Source organism: Salvelinus namaycush, unplaced genomic scaffold, assembly GCF_016432855.1.
Source record: "Salvelinus namaycush isolate Seneca unplaced genomic scaffold, SaNama_1.0 Scaffold880, whole genome shotgun sequence".
In the NCBI taxonomy this organism is placed as follows: Eukaryota; Metazoa; Chordata; class Actinopteri; order Salmoniformes; family Salmonidae; genus Salvelinus; species Salvelinus namaycush.
In genome coordinates, this window is record NW_024061620.1 from 1 (window position 1) to 18,053 (window position 18,053).

Genomic DNA, 18,053 nt, shown 5'->3' on the forward strand with positions numbered 1-18,053 from the left:
TCATCAGCAACACGCGCTTGTAGTAAGCATTTATGCTGAATTGACTAAATGCAGCTTCTATGGGCTAGTCTCCCCTGCCCTTTTAATACGATCAAAGTTCCTTGTGTTGTCAGGCAACTGCCTTTTATGCATAAGACAAATAAGAATATTTGTTACTGAATGCAGCTTGTGTGTGCTCTGTGCTCCCTCGCCCTGTTCAAATGATCAAAGGAAATAAGCTGGTGAGAGTGGAACTGGACTGGTGTCTGATGGCCCTGTTTTCCATGTTGGAATTACAACCCTTCTTTTATGGAGTAAATCAAAAGCACAAGAGAATCTGAGATGTTATCGATAATAAATCAATTGGTTTTCATGCATTTGTCTGTGTGTGTGTGTGTGTGTCTGAATGTGATTGTATTTCGTCATATCGCAAACATTTGTGATATCAGATAGTTAAGATATTAAAAAGTAATTGGTGATTTTTTTCGACAGTGTTGCATGATGGGATCTAGTGGTTCACTGATATATATAGTAAACAAAATAAACTACTTTTTCACCACTCTGTGTGCAAGTGCATTCCTAAACGGCATTTAACGCAGGTCGATGTGATATGATATTATCACAACAAAAGTGGTTCCCGTTAGCGGAAAATGTTGGCACTGGAGAGACTTGCCCTCCACTAAGCAGAAGAGATACTGTGATCAAGAAGGTGGTTGACCCAGTGTGGGCTCAGCCATTCCACTCTGGCTGGGCTGACCCCTTTTGAATTTTCCAAATGTGGGAATCTCGAATGCAAAATTTATGGTAGTGGTCGTTTGCAAAATTTATGGTAGTGGTCGTTTGCGCTGTACCCTGATATCTTTGTAAGGGAAGTCCCCCCTCAATTGTACAAAATAACATGGCAACTTATTGGCACGAGCGGACCATATACACGATGGGATTGTGTGGGATTTCACATTACATCCGGCGCTGTTTCGTCCAAAGTTGATGACAAATGCCATATTGTAAATGAGCTGTGTAACACCCCAAAAATCCTATAGTGGGCGAGTGTGTTCCATCTTAATTTTTTATAGGCTTACTGTAACGCAAGTCAAGACCCAAGAGTCATATTTTGAAATTTGAAATTTTGAAAGTTTGGCAAAAACTTATCACCCCTTATGCTACCCAAATTCATATGTCATTACACATGTGTAAGAACTGTATGAAAATACTTTTGTCAAATTTTATTAACATAATTTTTTGGACATTTTTATTTGGACTTAAGGAATGTTTTGTGCATTTGGAATGTGATTTCATAGGAAGTCAAAGTCAAAAGTCAAAAATGTCAAATATTTGGAAAAAATTTATCACCCCCTTTAAAAAAGTGCTTTCTGGACCGTTTTTTGAAATTCTTTCGATTTTATGTCAATTACACATGTATAAAACTGTATGAAAATACTTTAGTCACATTTTACTGTCATAATTTTTTATAAATGTTTACTTGTACTTAAGGAATATGTTTTGTGCATTTGCAATCTGATTTAATACGAAGTCAAAAATGTGAATAAATTAGAAAAAACGTATCACCCCCCAAACCTCCATAATCACTCAGGCCAGCACCCATTGATTTGGGGCCATAGTATAGTGCTCCCATGGACGTCTGGATGACACCTAAAAGCATTTAAAACCGTTTTTGAAAATGACGCCTGGTAACCCAAAACATGAACATAGAATATTTTTTGACTTTGTTTGGAAACCTCCATAAATCACTCAGGCCGTACCCCATTGACTCGAGAAGAAAAAACATAAAATATTTTCCAGAAAAAAAACGAATATTTTCTGAGTTTTTGTGAAAACCTCCATAAACACTCAGGCCAGCCCCCATTGATTTTTGGCCGTAGAATAGTGCTCCCAGAGCGGGTATGGAGGTCTGGATGCTCCCTAAATGCAATTTCAACCATCTTGAAACATGGCACCTGGTAACCCCAAAAAAATACCAGGTGCACGAACAGTTTGGACTTGTGTGTGTGTGTGTGAGCTTTTCTTTGACATCTGTTTAGAGAAATGACTGATTTACAGTTCATGAAGGTTGCCTAATCACACACTTAAAGTTTTGGAAAGATCTGACTTTTTTAACCCTTTGAAACAGCACCTATGACCCCATTTTAAGGCACTTCCGGTTGGCACAGGAAGCTATAAGTAAATACCTATCTGATCGGGGTATGCTTTTACAGAATCCTGAGTTTTAAGTCTATACGTTAAGAACTGACTGATTTACAAAGGGTTGAATGCACTATATATCACAAACTGCTGGTTGGGTATGGCAAAACACTTTTAGGGTGATTTTATCACTTCCGGTTGCTCCAGGAAGCTTAGAATCAACACAGGTAGACCTCATAGTGGCTTGATGGATTGTCATTGAAGACAGGTTCATAAGACATTCATAACCCACATAGGGTTTATTTAAAGAATGCACGTTACATTTGCATATGATTCAACAGTGAAAAACATCACATCATATTGCAAACATAACACACTGTTGAATCATATTGCAAACACACACTGTTACATTTGCAATATGATGTGTTGAATCATATTGCAAACATAACACACACTGTTACGTTTGCAATATGATGTTTGGATCATATTGCAAACATAACACACACTGTTACATTTGCAATATGATGTGTTGAATCATATTGCAAACATAACACACACTGTTACGTTTGCAATATGATGTGTTGAATCATATTGCAAACATAACACACACTGTTACATTTGCAATATGATGTGTTGAATCATATTGCAAATCTAACGTGCATTTGCAATATGATGTGATGTTGAATCATATTGCAAATGTAACGTACATTCTCTTAAATACTTTAGAAATGCAAAAGTCACGTCCTGATGACCTCAGGATGGCCGGGCAGTGATAGTGGTTCCTCTCCATCGCTCGTTGTGTTAAATTTCATCATGTCGCTTTTTGTGATGGTACCCCCCGGTTGAAACATATTGCAAATGTACAAAAGTCAAGTAGCAAGTCGGTGTCCATCAGTCAATTAGATATATTCAGACACCAAACTGATACCATCTGACACCAAACTCACTTTTACCAACTCCTTTAGAAGCCAACTATCACATATTTCAGAGCAGGCCAAAATTCACAGCGCCTTCTATTTAAACATAATAAAACAAATAATACGTAGTTATGTTCTAGCTGCGGGTCCAATATTCACATTATGTTTAGCCCTATGTGAGGCGACCTGGAATCCCAAGTTTCGGCTCGATAGGTCATTCGGTGCCCGAGCAAAACCCTAATTGGTGCTGAAAATCCACTTTTTTCCATGCCTTGCTACGGGGTGCTTGAATGAGCAATCGGACAGAATCGTTGAGGTCCATCTCTATGGACCGAGCCGGTTTCAATGCACCTAGTCTTGAGACTCTGGGACTTTTCTAAATGTCGCCAGTTTCGTTGAGCTCAAAATGAATTGAAAACATTGCAAATACACGAGGCTGTTTATCGGTCTGAGAACCTTCTAGAGCCACATAACTCACCGTGCACAATCGACCTGAGGTCTAGAACAGGTTTGTAAAGTTTCAGAACTCTAGGTCTGACGGTTCTTTAAAAGTTGGAACAAAACTAACTACTACAGGCACTGTCTGCCTCTTAGCCCTCAGTGTGTCCCTCCATCATTTCTGTGTGGGTGTGTTTTTTTTTTTTTTTTAATCTGATGGGATGAATGACTGATTTACAGTTCAGGAGGGTTGTCTATTCACATATATGAAGTTTTGGAAAGATTTGACATTTTTATCCCTTTGAAACAGCCCATTTGACACCAATTAAGGCACTTCCGGTTTGCACAGGAAGCTAAAAGTAAACACTTATCATTACTGGAGTATGCTTTTACAGAATCCTGAGTTTTATGTCTGTATGTTAAAAATTGACTGATTTACATAGGGCTGAATGCACTATTTCTCTCAAACTGCAGGTTGGCTATGGCAAACACTTTTAGGGTGATTTAACCACTTCCGGTTGCTCCAGGAAGCTTAGAATCGACACAGGTAGACCTCATGGTGGCCTGATGGACTGACATCAAAGACAGGTTCATAAGACATTCATAACCCACATAGGCTTCAGGTTGAATTGAGAGGTGCAGTCAATGTATTCCTATGGAGCGACATGTCATTGTAAATTGTTTGATGTAAACACCAGCTTTTAACTGTTAAGGGTTAATGCCACAAGGTCAAGGTTAGGCTTGCACAGATTGGGAGGACCTTAAGAACATTCCTGAGGTGAAATTGTGCTTCTAACCTTAACGGTTCTCTCTCTGTCTCCCAAAAGCAAATAAAATTGACATGAGGTCAAAAGGTCATTTGGGTCCATTTTCTTGTAACGGTCGCTGCGCTCAGACCGAGCGAGCTACGGTCAAGCGGGGCATCTCGTTGAACTCGGCACGGCCTGGAGATAATAGTCATGCCATTGCAGGCTTTGTGTGTCTTTAAGCACCGTACTTTTTCACTCCATCCTTCCTTTTTGTGTTGTGTGTGTTTGTGTGAGAGAGCTTTTCTTTGACATCTGTTGGGAAAAAAGACTGATTACACTTCATGAGGGTTGTCTAATCACACAAGTGAAGTTTTGAAAAGATCTGACCTTTATTACCCTTCAAACCTGACCCTATGCACCATTTTAAGGTACTTCCAGTTGACATAGGAAGCTGAACGTGAACACATACCCTCCTTGGGGTAGGCTCTTATTTAATATTGAGTTTTAAGTCTTTATGTTAAGAACTGACTTATTAACAGAGGGTTAAATGAGTGTGTGTTACTTCATAAAATCACATAAAATCACAGAATTCTCGCAGAGCTTCGAGACCCACTTTAAAAATGTTCGTGTGAACAAACTGCAACTGGATCTGTGAATTTTTTGAAAAAAAATTCCTCTTCGTGAACATCACCAAATGGACAATGTACGATTTCTCTTAAATTACGATAGATAAACGGCTGGTTCTTTTTTTCCTGACACCGTATGCTTATGTACTTTGACGTGAAGCGGTCAAATTGCACCCTACTTTGCGTTTTTGACCTTTAATCCCAGAAAAATGGCCATAACTCAAAAAGCGCAGAGGCCTCGACGCCATCTTGTTCGGGGCCAACTTCCCTTTACTCCAAACCTACGCTCGCCGAGTTTCGTCTTCGAAATATTTTCAGTTTAGGAGAAAAGGCCGCGCTCGTTTGCCCCGTGTTCGTGCGCCTGCAATATGATTTATTTGCCCCCTTGTGGGAATTTTCGAGAATGCGGAGTCCAAGTCAAAAATTTGTTATTTTTATAAAACGGTGACCGAACGTCCGAGACGATTTCTTCGATGACTTCCTGAAAGAGCTCCCCCCCGCCCTCGGCCCGACGCCGTCCGCGATTTTCTGAGACGAAGTCGGACGTCTAGTAAGGGACCGTACATTCGCAATGGGAGAATCTTCACCGATCATATGGCTCCCGTCTCACACTTCCCTTAAGGTATGTTAATGATAAACTGTTGCTTGGCGGCAGGCTTAAGGATGACTTGAGTCAACCGACTGTGCTTATGGAGATCTTTGAAGTCAGTTGTGAAAGAGACTTTGTGGACCAATCGAAAGGTGGAAACATTTGTTTGTAGCAAAACATTGTTGGCATTTTGTCTAAACATTATGTTGCGAAATGCAGCATTGTATTTATGCCACGCTGGTACTTCAATCAAGAGATAGTTGAGAAGCCACTCTAACCCCCCCGGTCATGATGTGTCATACGCGCCCCATGCGCTTCCAATATGAAATTGTCCATACATGCGTTCCTCCTTAGCACAGAACAATGCAATAGGTTTTCAACATCCAGAGCTTTTGTGTATTTATTGTGGCTAGTAGGATAGCTGCATGGGAAACTGTTGCTGATGATGTATTTGTCAGAAGTCATTGTATTTGTCCGTTTTTTCCCACAAGGCTGAAATATGTGCCCTCGCTTAGAAATGTTTGCAAGGTTTGTTTGTATTTCATCCAACTATCTGTGCTAAAAAGTGATGGCTACAGTATATGTAATTTCTTCCACTTTTTGAGTGAGCCAAAGTTCAAGCTGCTTATCTAATTGGTGAGAATGCAATGTCTGTTTATCAGACTCACTTTGACTTTATATGGTGTACCAAGAGATGTACCTTTGCTTACGGCCATACCAGCCTGAATATGCCCGATCTCGTCTGATCTCGGAAGCTAAGCAGGGTCGGGCCTGGTTAGTACTTGGATGGGAGACCGCCTGGGAATACCAGGTGCTGTAAGCCTTTTGTCCACTAGGGGGTGTGGCATTATTTCATCAGCAACACTGCCTTGTAGTAAGCATTTGATGCTGAATTGACTAAATGCAGCTTCTATGGGCTAGTCTCCCCTGCCCTTTTAATACGATCAAAGTTCCTTGTGTTGTCAGGGAGCAACTGCCTTTTATGCATAAGACAAATAAGAATATTGTTACTGAATGCAGCTTGTGTGTGCTCTGTGCTCCCTCGCCCTGTTCAAATGATCAAAGGAAATAATGCTGGTGAGGAGTGGAACTGGACTGGTGTCTGATGGCCCTGTGTTTTCCATGTTGGAATTACAACCCTTCTTTTATGGAGTAAATCAAAAGCACAAGAGAATCTGAGATGTTATCGATAATAAATCAATTGGTTTCATGCATTTGTCTGTGTGTGTGTGTGTGTGTCTGAATGTGATTGTATTTCGTCATATCGCAAACCATTTGTGATATCAGATAGGTTAAGATATTAAAAAGTAATTGGTGATTTTTTCGACAGTGTTGCATGATGGGAATCTAGTGGTTCACTGATATAATCTAGTAAACAAAATAAACTACTTTTTCACCACTCTGTGTGCAAGTGCATTCCTAAACGGCATTTAACGCAGGTCGATGTGATATGATATTATCACAACAAAAAGTGGTTCCCGTTAGCGGAAAATGTTGGCACTGGAGAGACTTGCCCTCCACTAAGCAGAAGAGATACTGTGATCAAGAAGTTGGTTGACCCAGTGTGGGGCTCAGCCATTCCACTCTGGCTGGGCTGACCCCTTTTGAATTTTCCAAATGTGGGAATCTCGAATGCAAAATTTATGGTAGTGGTCGTTTGCAAAATTTATGGTAGTGGTCGTTTGCGCTGTACCCTGATATCTTTGTAAGGGAAGTCCCCCCTCAATTGTACAAAATAACATGGCAACTTATTGGCACCGAGCGGACCATATACACGATGGGATTGTGTGGATTTCACATTACATCCGGCGCTGTTTCGTCCAAAGTTGATGACAAATGCCATATTGTAAATGAGCTGTGTAACACCCCAAAAATCCTATAGTGGGCGAGTGTGTTCCATCTTAATTTTTTATAGGCTTACTGTAACGCAAGTCAAGACCCAAGAGTCATATTTTGAAATTTTGAAATTTTGAAAGTTTTGGCAAAAACTTATCACCCCTTATGTCAATTCTCACACATGTGTAAGAACTGTATGAAAATACTTTTGTCAAATTTTATTAACATAATTTTTTGGACATTTTTATTTGGACTTAAGGAATATGTTTTGTGCATTTGGAATGTGATTTCATAGGAAGTCAAAAGTCAAAAGTCAAAAATGTCAAATATTTGGAAAAAATTTATCACCCCCTTTAAAAAAGTGCTTTCTGGACCGTTTTTTGAAATTCTTTCGATTTTTATGTCAATTACACATGTATAAGAACTGTATGAAAATACTTTAGTCACATTTTACTGTCATAATTTTTTATAAATGTTTACTTGTACTTAAGGAATATGTTTTGTGCATTTGCAATCTGATTTAATACGAAGTCAAAAATGTGAATAAATTAGAAAAAACGTATCACCCCCCAAACCTCCATAAATCACTCAGGCCAGCACCCATTGATTTGGGGCCATAGTATAGTGCTCCCATGGACGTCTGGATGACACCTAAAAGCATTTAAAACCGTTTTGAAAAATGACGCCTGGTAACCCAAAACATGAAACATAGAATATTTTTTGACTTTGTTTGGAAACCTCCATAATCACTCAGGCCGTACCCCATTGACTCGAGAAGAAAAAACATAAAATATTTTCCAGAAAAAAAACAGATATTTTCTGAGTTTTTGTGAAAACCTCCATAAAACACTCAGGCCAGCCCCCATTGATTTTTGGCCGTAGAATAGTGCTCCCAGAGCGGGTATGAGGTCTGGATGCTCCCTAAATGCAATTTCAACCATCTTGAAACATGGCACCTGGTAACCCCAAAAAAATACCAGGTGCACGAACAGTTTGGACTTGTGTGTGTGTGTGTGAGCTTTTCTTTGACATCTGTTTAGAGAAATGACTGATTTACAGTTCATGAAGGTTGCCTAATCACACACTTAAAGTTTTGGAAAGATCTGACTTTTTTAACCCTTTGAAACAGCACCTATGACCCCATTTTAAGGCACTTCCGGTTGGCACAGGAAGCTATAAGTAAATACCTATCCTGATCGGGTATGCTTTTACAGAATCCTGAGTTTTAAGTCTATACGTTAAGAACTGACTGATTTACAAAGGGTTGAATGCACTATATATCACAAACTGCTGGTTGGGTATGGCAAAACACTTTTAGGGTGATTTTATCACTTCCGGTTGCTCCAGGAAGCTTAGAATCAACACAGGTAGACCTCATAGTGGCTTGATGGATTGTCATTGAAGACAGGTTCATAAGACATTCATAACCCACATAGGGTTTATTTAAAGAATGCACGTTACATTTGCATATGATTCAACAGTGAAAAACATCACATCATATTGCAAACATAACACACTGTTGAATCATATTGCAAACACACACTGTTACATTTGCAATATGATGTGTTGAATCATATTGCAAACATAACACACACTGTTACGTTTGCAATATGATGTGTTGGATCATATTGCAAACATAACACACACTGTTACATTTGCAATATGATGTGTTGAATCATATTGCAAACATAACACACACTGTTACGTTTGCAATATGATGTGTTGAATCATATTGCAAACATAACACACACTGTTACATTTGCAATATGATGTGTTGAATCATATTGCAAATCTAACGTGCATTTGCAATATGATGTGATGTTGAATCATATTGCAAATGTAACGTACATTCTCTTAAATACTTTAGAAATGCAAAAGTCAACGTCCTGATGACCTCAGGATGGCCGGGCAGTGATAGTGGTTCCTCTCCATCGCTCGTTGTGTTAAATTTCATCATGTCGCTTTTTGTGATGGTACCCCCCCGTTGAAACATATTGCAAATGTACAAAAGTCAAGTAGCAAGTCGGTGTCCATCAGTCAATTAGATATATTCAGACACCAAACTGATACCATCTGACACCAAACTCACTTTTACCAACTCCTTTAGAAGCCAACTATCACATATTTCAGAGCAGGCCCAAAATTCACAGCGCCTTCTATTTAAACCATAATAAAACAAATAATACGTAGTTATGTTCTAGCTGCGGGTCCAATATTCACATTATGTTTAGCCCTATGTGAGGCGACCTGGAATCCCAAGTTTCGGCTCGATAGGTCATTCGGTGCCCGAGCAAAACCCTAATTGGTGCTGAAAATCCACTTTTTTCCATGCCTTGCTACGGGGTGCTTGAATGAGCAATCGGACAGAATCGTTGAGGTCCATCTCTATGGACCGAGCCGGTTTCAATGCACCTAGTCTTGAGACTCTGGGACTTTTCTAAATGTCGCCAGTTTCGTTGAGCTCAAAATGAATTGAAAACATTGCAAATACACGAGGCTGTTTATCGGTCTGAGAACCTTCTAGAGCCACATAACTCACCGTGCACAATCGACCTGAGGTCTAGAACAGGTTTGTAAAGTTTCAGAACTCTAGGTCTGACGGTTCTTTAAAAGTTGGAACAAAACTAACTACTACAGGCACTGTCTGCCTCTTAGCCCCTCAGTGTGTCCCTCCATCATTTCTGTGTGGGTGTGTTTTTTTTTTTTTTTTAATCTGATGGGATGAATGACTGATTTACAGTTCAGGAGGGTTGTCTATTCACATATATGAAGTTTTGGAAAGATTTGACATTTTTATCCCTTTGAAACAGCCCATTTGACACCAATTAAGGCACTTCCGGTTTGCACAGGAAGCTAAAAGTAAACACTTATCATTACTGGAGTATGCTTTTACAGAATCCTGAGTTTTATGTCTGTATGTTAAAAATTGACTGATTTACATAGGGCTGAATGCACTATTTCTCTCAAACTGCAGGTTGGCTATGGCAAACACTTTTAGGGTGATTTAACCACTTCCGGTTGCTCCAGGAAGCTTAGAATCGACACAGGTAGACCTCATGGTGGCCTGATGGACTGACATCAAAGACAGGTTCATAAGACATTCATAACCCACATAGGCTTCAGGTTGAATTGAGAGGTGCAGTCAATGTATTCCTATGGAGCGACATGTCATTGTAAATTGTTTGATGTAAACACCAGCTTTTAACTGTTAAGGGTTAATGCCACAAGGTCAAGGTTAGGCTTGCACAGATTGGGAGGACCTTAAGAACATTCCTGAGGTGAAATTGTGCTTCTAACCTTAACGGTTCTCTCTCTGTCTCCCAAAAGCAAATAAAATTGACATGAGGTCAAAAGGTCATTTGGGTCCATTTTCTTGTAACGGTCGCTGCGCTCAGACCGAGCGAGCTACGGTCAAGCGGGGCATCTCGTTGAACTCGGCACGGCCTGGAGATAATAGTCATGCCATTGCAGGCTTTGTGTGTCTTTAAGCACCGTACTTTTTCACTCCATCCTTCCTTTTTGTGTGTGTGTGTGTTTGTGTGAGAGAGCTTTTCTTTGACATCTGTTGGGAAAAAAGACTGATTACACTTCATGAGGGTTGTCTAATCACACAAGTGAAGTTTTGAAAAGATCTGACCTTTATTACCCTTCAAACCTGACCCTATGCACCATTTTAAGGTACTTCCAGTTGACATAGGAAGCTGAACGTGAACACATACCCTCCTTGGGGTAGGCTCTTATTTAATATTGAGTTTTAAGTCTTTATGTTAAGAACTGACTTATTAACAGAGGGTTAAATGAGTGTGTGTTACTTCATAAAATCACATAAAATCACAGAATTCTCGCAGAGCTTCGAGACCCACTTTAAAAATGTTCGTGTGAACAAACTGCAACTGGATCTGTGAATTTTTTGAAAAAAAAATTCCTCTTCGTGAACATCACCAAATGGACAATGTACGATTTCTCTTAAATTACGATAGATAAACGGCTGGTTCTTTTTTTCCTGACACCGTATGCTTATGTACTTTGACGTGAAGCGGTCAAATTGCACCCTACTTTGCGTTTTTGACCTTTAATCCCAGAAAAAATGGCCATAACTCAAAAAGCGCAGAGGCCTCGACGCCATCTTGTTCGGGGCCAACTTCCCTTTACTCCAAACCTACGCTCGCCGAGTTTCGTCTTCGAAATATTTTCAGTTTAGGAGAAAAGGCCGCGCTCGTTTGCCCCGTGTTCGTGCGCCTGCAATATGATTTATTGCCCCCTTGTGGGAATTTTCGAGAATGCGGAGTCCAGTCAAAAATTTGTTATTTTTATAAAACGGTGACCGAACGTCCGAGACGATTTCTTCGATGACTTCCTGAAAGAGCTCCCCCCCGCCCTCGGGCCCGACGCCGTCCGCGATTTTCTGAGACGAAGTCGGACGTCTAGTAAGGGACCGTACATTCGCAATGGGATGAATCTTCACCGATCATATGGCTCCCGTCTCACACTTCCCTTAAGGTATGTTAATGATAAACTGTTGCTTGGCGGCAGGCTTAAGGATGACTTGAGTCAACCGACTGTGCTTATGGAGATCTTTGAAGTCAGTTGTGAAAGAGACTTGTGGACCAATCGAAAGGTGGAAACATTTGTTTGTAGCAAAACATTTGTTGGCATTTTTGTCTAAACATTATGTTGCGAAATGCAGCATTGTATTTATGCCACGCTGGTACTTCAATCAAGAGATAGTTGAGAAGCCACTCTAACCCCCCCGGTCATGATGTGTCATACGCGCCCCATGCGCTTCCAATATGAAATTGTCCATACATGCGTTCCTCCTTAGCACAGAACAATGCAATAGGTTTTCAACATCCAGAGCTTTTGTGTATTTATTGTGGCTAGTAGGATAGCTGCATGGGAAACTGTTGCTGATGATGTATTTGTCAGAAGTCATTGTATTTGTCCGTTTTTTCCCACAAGGCTGAAATATGTGCCCTCGCTTAGAAATGTTTGCAAGGTTTGTTTGTATTTCATCCAACTATCTGTGCTAAAAAGTGATGGCTACAGTATATGTAATTTCTTCCACTTTTTGAGTGAGCCAAAGTTCAAGCTGCTTATCTAATTGGTGAGAATGCAATGTCTGTTTATCAGACTCACTTTGACTTTATATGGTGTACCAAGAGGTGTACCAAGAGATGTACCTTTGCTTACGGCCATACCAGCCTGAATATGCCCGATCTCGTCTGATCTCGGAAGCTAAGCAGGGTCGGGCCTGGTTAGTACTTGGATGGGAGACCGCCTGGGAATACCAGGTGCTGTAAGCCTTTTGTCCACTAGGGGGTGTGGCATTATTTCATCAGCAACACTGCCTTGTAGTAAGCATTTGATGCTGAATTGACTAAATGCAGCTTCTATGGGCTAGTCTCCCCTGCCCTTTTAATACGATCAAAGTTCCTTGTGTTGTCAGGAGCAACTGCCTTTTATGCATAAGACAAATAAGAATATTGTTACTGAATGCAGCTTGTGTGTGCTCTGTGCTCCCTCGCCCTGTTCAAATGATCAAAGGAAATAATGCTGGTGAGGAGTGGAACTGGACTGGTGTCTGATGGCCCTGTGTTTTCCATGTTGGAATTACAACCCTTCTTTTATGGAGTAAATCAAAAGCACAAGAGAATCTGAGATGTTATCGATAATAAATCAATTGGTTTCATGCATTTGTCTGTGTGTGTGTGTGTGTGTCTGAATGTGATTGTATTTCGTCATATCGCAAACATTTGTGATATCAGATAGGTTAAGATATTAAAAAGTAATTGGTGATTTTTTTCGACAGTGTTGCATGATGGGAATCTAGTGGTTCACTGATATAATCTAGTAAACAAAATAAACTACTTTTTCACCACTCTGTGTGCAAGTGCATTCCTAAACGGCATTTAACGCAGGTCGATGTGATATGATATTATCACAACAAAAAGTGGTTCCCGTTAGCGGAAAATGTTGGCACTGGAGAGACTTGCCCTCCACTAAGCAGAAGAGATACTGTGATCAAGAAGTTGGTTGACCCAGTGTGGGGCTCAGCCATTCCACTCTGGCTGGGCTGACCCCTTTGAATTTTCCAAATGTGGGAATCTCGAATGCAAAATTTATGGTAGTGGTCGTTTGCAAAATTTATGGTAGTGGTCGTTTGCGCTGTACCCTGATATCCTTGTAAGGAAGTCCCCCCTCAATTGTACAAAATAACATGGCAACTTATTGGCACCGAGCGGGACCATATACACGATGGGGATTGTGTGGGATTTCACATTACATCCGGCGCTGTTTCGTCTCAAAGTTGATGACAAATGCCATATTGTAAATGAGCTGTGTAACACCCCAAAAATCCTATAGTGGGCGAGTGTGTTTCCATCTTAATTTTTATAGGCTTACTGTAACGCAAGTCAAGACCCAAGAGTCATATTTTGAAATTTTGAAATTTTGAAAGTTTTGGGCAAAAAACTTATCACCCCTTATGTTCAATTACACATGTGTAAGAACTGTATGAAAATACTTTTGTCAAATTTTATTAACATAATTTTTTGGACATTTTTATTTGGACTAAGGAATATGTTTTGTGCATTTGGAATGTGATTTCATAGGAAGTCAAAAGTCAAAGTCAAAAATGTCAAATATTTGGAAAAAATTTATCACCCCCTTTAAAAAAAGTGCTTTCTGGACCGTTTTTGAAATTCTTTCGATTTTATGTCAATTACACATGTATAAGAACTGTATGAAAATACTTTAGTCACATTTTACTGTCATAATTTTTTATAAATGTTTACTTGTACTTAAGGAATATGTTTTGTGCATTTGCAATCTGATTTAATACGAGTCAAAAATGTGAATAAATTAGAAAAAACGTATCACCCCCCAAAACCTCCATAAATCACTCAGGCCAGCACCCATTGATTTGGGGCCAGTAGTATAGTGCTCCCATGGACGTCTGGATGACACCTAAAAGCATTTAAAACCGTTTTGAAAAATGACGCCTGGTAACCCAAAACATGAAACATAGAATATTTTTTGACTTTGTTTGGAAACCTCCATAAATCACTCAGGCCGTACCCCATTGACTCGAGAAGAAAAAACATAAAATATTTTCCAGAAAAAAAACAGAATATTTTCTGAGTTTTTGTGAAAACCTCCATAAAACACTCAGGCCAGCCCCCATTGATTTTTGGCCGTAGAATAGTGCTCCCAGAGCGGGTATGAAGGTCTGGATGCTCCCTAAATGCAATTTCAACCATCTTGAAACATGGCACCTGGTAACCCCAAAAAAATACCAGGTGCACGAACAGTTTGGACTTGTGTGTGTGTGTGTGAGCTTTTCTTTGACATCTGTTTAGAGAAATGACTGATTTACAGTTCATGAAGGTTGCCTAATCACACACTTAAAGTTTTGGAAAGATCTGACTTTTTTAACCCTTTGAAACAGCACCTATGACCCCATTTTAAGGCACTTCCGGTTGGCACAGGAAGCTATAAGTAAATACCTATCCTGATCGGGGTATGCTTTTACAGAATCCTGAGTTTTAAGTCTATACGTTAAGAACTGACTGATTTACAAAGGGTTGAATGCACTATATATCACAAACTGCTGGTTGGGTATGGCAAAACACTTTTAGGGTGATTTTATCACTTCCGGTTGCTCCAGGAAGCTTAGAATCAACACAGGTAGACCTCATAGTGGCTTGATGGATTGTCATGTGAAGACAGGTTCATAAGACATTCATAACCCACATAGGGTTTATTTAAAGAATGCACGTTACATTTGCATATGATTCAACAGTGAAAAACATCACATCATATTGCAAACATAACACACTGTTGAATCATATTGCAAACACACACTGTTACATTTGCAATATGATGTGTTGAATCATATTGCAAACATAACACACACTGTTACGTTTGCAATATGATGTGTTGGATCATATTGCAAACATAACACACACTGTTACATTTGCAATATGATGTGTTGAATCATATTGCAAACATAACACACACTGTTACGTTTGCAATATGATGTGTTGAATCATATTGCAAACATAACACACACTGTTACATTTGCAATATGATGTGTTGAATCATATTGCAAATCTAACGTGCATTTGCAATATGATGTGATGTTGAATCATATTGCAAATGTAACGTACATTCTCTTAAATACTTTAGAAATGCAAAAGTCAACGTCCTGATGACCTCAGGATGGCCGGGCAGTGATAGTGGTTCCTCTCCATCGCTCGTTGTGTTAAATTTCATCATGTCGCTTTTTGTGATGGTACCCCCCCGTTGAAACATATTGCAAATGTACAAAAGTCAAGTAGCAAGTCGGTGTCCATCAGTCAATTAGATATATTCAGACACCAAACTGATACCATCTGACACCAAACTCACTTTTACCAACTCCTTTAGAAGCCAACTATCACATATTTCAGAGCAGGCCCAAAATTCACAGCGCCTTCTATTTAAACCATAATAAAACAAATAATACGTAGTTATGTTCTAGCTGCGGGTCCAATATTCACATTATGTTTAGCCCTATGTGAGGCGACCTGGAATCCCAAGTTTCGGCTCGATAGGTCATTCGGTGCCCGAGCAAAACCCTAATTGGTGCTGAAAATCCACTTTTTTCCATGCCTTGCTACGGGGTGCTTGAATGAGCAATCGGACAGAATCGTTGAGGTCCATCTCTATGGGCCGAGCCGGTTTCAATGCACCTAGTCTTGAGACTCTGGGACTTTTCTAAATGTCGCCAGTTTCGTTGAGCTCAAAATGAATTGAAAACATTGCAAATACACGAGGCTGTTTATCGGTCTGAGAACCTTCTAGAGCCACATAACTCACCGTGCACAATCGACCTGAGGTCTAGAACAGGTTTGTAAAGTTTCAGAACTCTAGGTCTGACGGTTCTTTAAAAGTTGGAACAAAACTAACTACTACAGGCACTGTCTGCCTCTTAGCCCCTCAGTGTGACCCTCCATCATTTCTGTGTGGGTGTGTTTTTTTTTTTTTTTTAATCTGATGGGATGAATGACTGATTTACAGTTCAGGAGGGTTGTCTATTCACATATATGAAGTTTTGGAAAGATTTGACATTTTTATCCCTTTGAAACAGCCCATTTGACACCAATTAAGGCACTTCCGGTTTGCACAGGAAGCTACAAGTAAACACTTATCATTACTGGAGTATGCTTTTACAGAATCCTGAGTTTTATGTCTGTATGTTAAAAATTGACTGATTTACATAGGGCTGAATGCACTATTTCTCTCAAACTGCAGGTTGGCTATGGCAAACACTTTTAGGGTGATTTAACCACTTCCGGTTGCTCCAGGAAGCTTAGAATCGACACAGGTAGACCTCATGGTGGCCTGATGGACTGACATCAAAGACAGGTTCATAAGACATTCATAACCCACATAGGCTTCAGGTTGAATTGAGAGGTGCAGTCAATGTATTCCTATGGAGCGACATGTCATTGTAAATTGTTTGATGTAAACACCAGCTTTTAACTGTTAAGGGTTAATGCCACAAGGTCAAGGTTAGGCTTGCACAGATCGGGAGGACCTTAAGAACATTCCTGAGGTGAAATTGTGCTTCTAACCTTAACGGTTCTCTCTCTGTCTCCCAAAAGCAAATAAAATTGACATGAGGTCAAAAGGTCATTTGGGTCCATTTTCTTGTAACGGTCGCTGCGCTCAGACCGAGCGAGCTACGGTCAAGCGGGGCATCTCGTTGAACTCGGCACGGCCTGGAGATAATAGTCATGCCATTGCAGGCTTTGTGTGTCTTTAAGCACCGTACTTTTTCACTCCATCCTTCCTTTTTGTGTGTGTGTGTGTTTGTGTGAGAGAGCTTTTCTTTGACATCTGTTGGGAAAAATGACTGATTACACTTCATGAGGGTTGTCTAATCACACAAGTGAAGTTTTGAAAAGATCTGACCTTTATTACCCTTCAAACCTGACCCCATGCACCATTTTAAGGTACTTCCAGTTGACATAGGAAGCTGAACGTGAACACATACCCTCCTTGGGGTAGGCTCTTATTTAATATTGAGTTTTAAGTCTTTATGTTAAGAACTGACTTATTAACAGAGGGTTAAATGAGTGTGTGTTACTTCATAAAATCACATAAAATCACAGAATTCTCGCAGAGCTTCGAGACCCACTTTAAAAATGTTCGTGTGAACAAACTGCAACTGGATCTGTGAATTTTTTGAAAAAAAAATTCCTCTTCGTGAACATCACCAATGGACAATGTACGATTTCTCTTAAATTACGATAGATAAACGGCTGGTTCTTTTTTTCCTGACACCGTATGCTTATGTACTTTGACGTGAAGCGGTCAAATTGCACCCTACTTTGCGTTTTTGACCTTTAATCCCAGAAAAATGGCCATAACTCAAAAAGCGCAGAGGCCTCGACGCCATCTTGTTCGGGGCCAACTTCCCTTTACTCCAAACCTACGCTCGCCGAGTTTCGTCTTCGAAATATTTTCCGTTTAGGAGAAAAGGCCGCGCTCGTTTGCCCCGTGTTCGTGCGCCTGCAATATGATTTATTTGCCCCCTTGTGGGAATTTTCGAGAATGCGGAGTCCAAGTCAAAAATTTGTTATTTTTATAAAACGGTGACCGAACGTCCGAGACGATTTCTTCGATGACTTCCTGAAAGAGCTCCCCCCCGCCCTCGGCCCGACGCCGTCCGCGATTTTCTGAGACGAAGTCGGACGTCTAGTAAGGGACCGTACATTCGCAATGGGAGAATCTT

The 18,053-nt window shown here is 40.2% G+C and overlaps 2 non-coding genes and 3 pseudogenes across 2 annotated transcripts; all 5 read left to right on the forward strand.

Moving 5' to 3' along the window:
* Nucleotides 1-655: 655 nt before the first annotated feature.
* LOC120043263 lies at nt 656-804 on the forward strand (annotated as a pseudogene).
* Nucleotides 805-6,141: 5,337 nt separating this feature from the next.
* Nucleotides 6,142-6,260, forward strand: LOC120043269. The gene has a single exon (XR_005476377.1). It is a non-coding gene; the product is annotated as a 5S ribosomal RNA (ribosomal RNA).
* A 694-nt stretch (nt 6,261-6,954) lies between these two features.
* LOC120043265 lies at nt 6,955-7,104 on the forward strand (annotated as a pseudogene).
* Nucleotides 7,105-12,457: 5,353 nt separating this feature from the next.
* On the forward strand, nt 12,458-12,576 carry LOC120043276. The gene has a single exon (XR_005476378.1). It is a non-coding gene; the product is annotated as a 5S ribosomal RNA (ribosomal RNA).
* A 693-nt stretch (nt 12,577-13,269) lies between these two features.
* Nucleotides 13,270-13,418, forward strand: LOC120043255 (annotated as a pseudogene).
* The last annotated feature ends 4,635 nt before the right edge of the window (nt 13,419-18,053 follow it).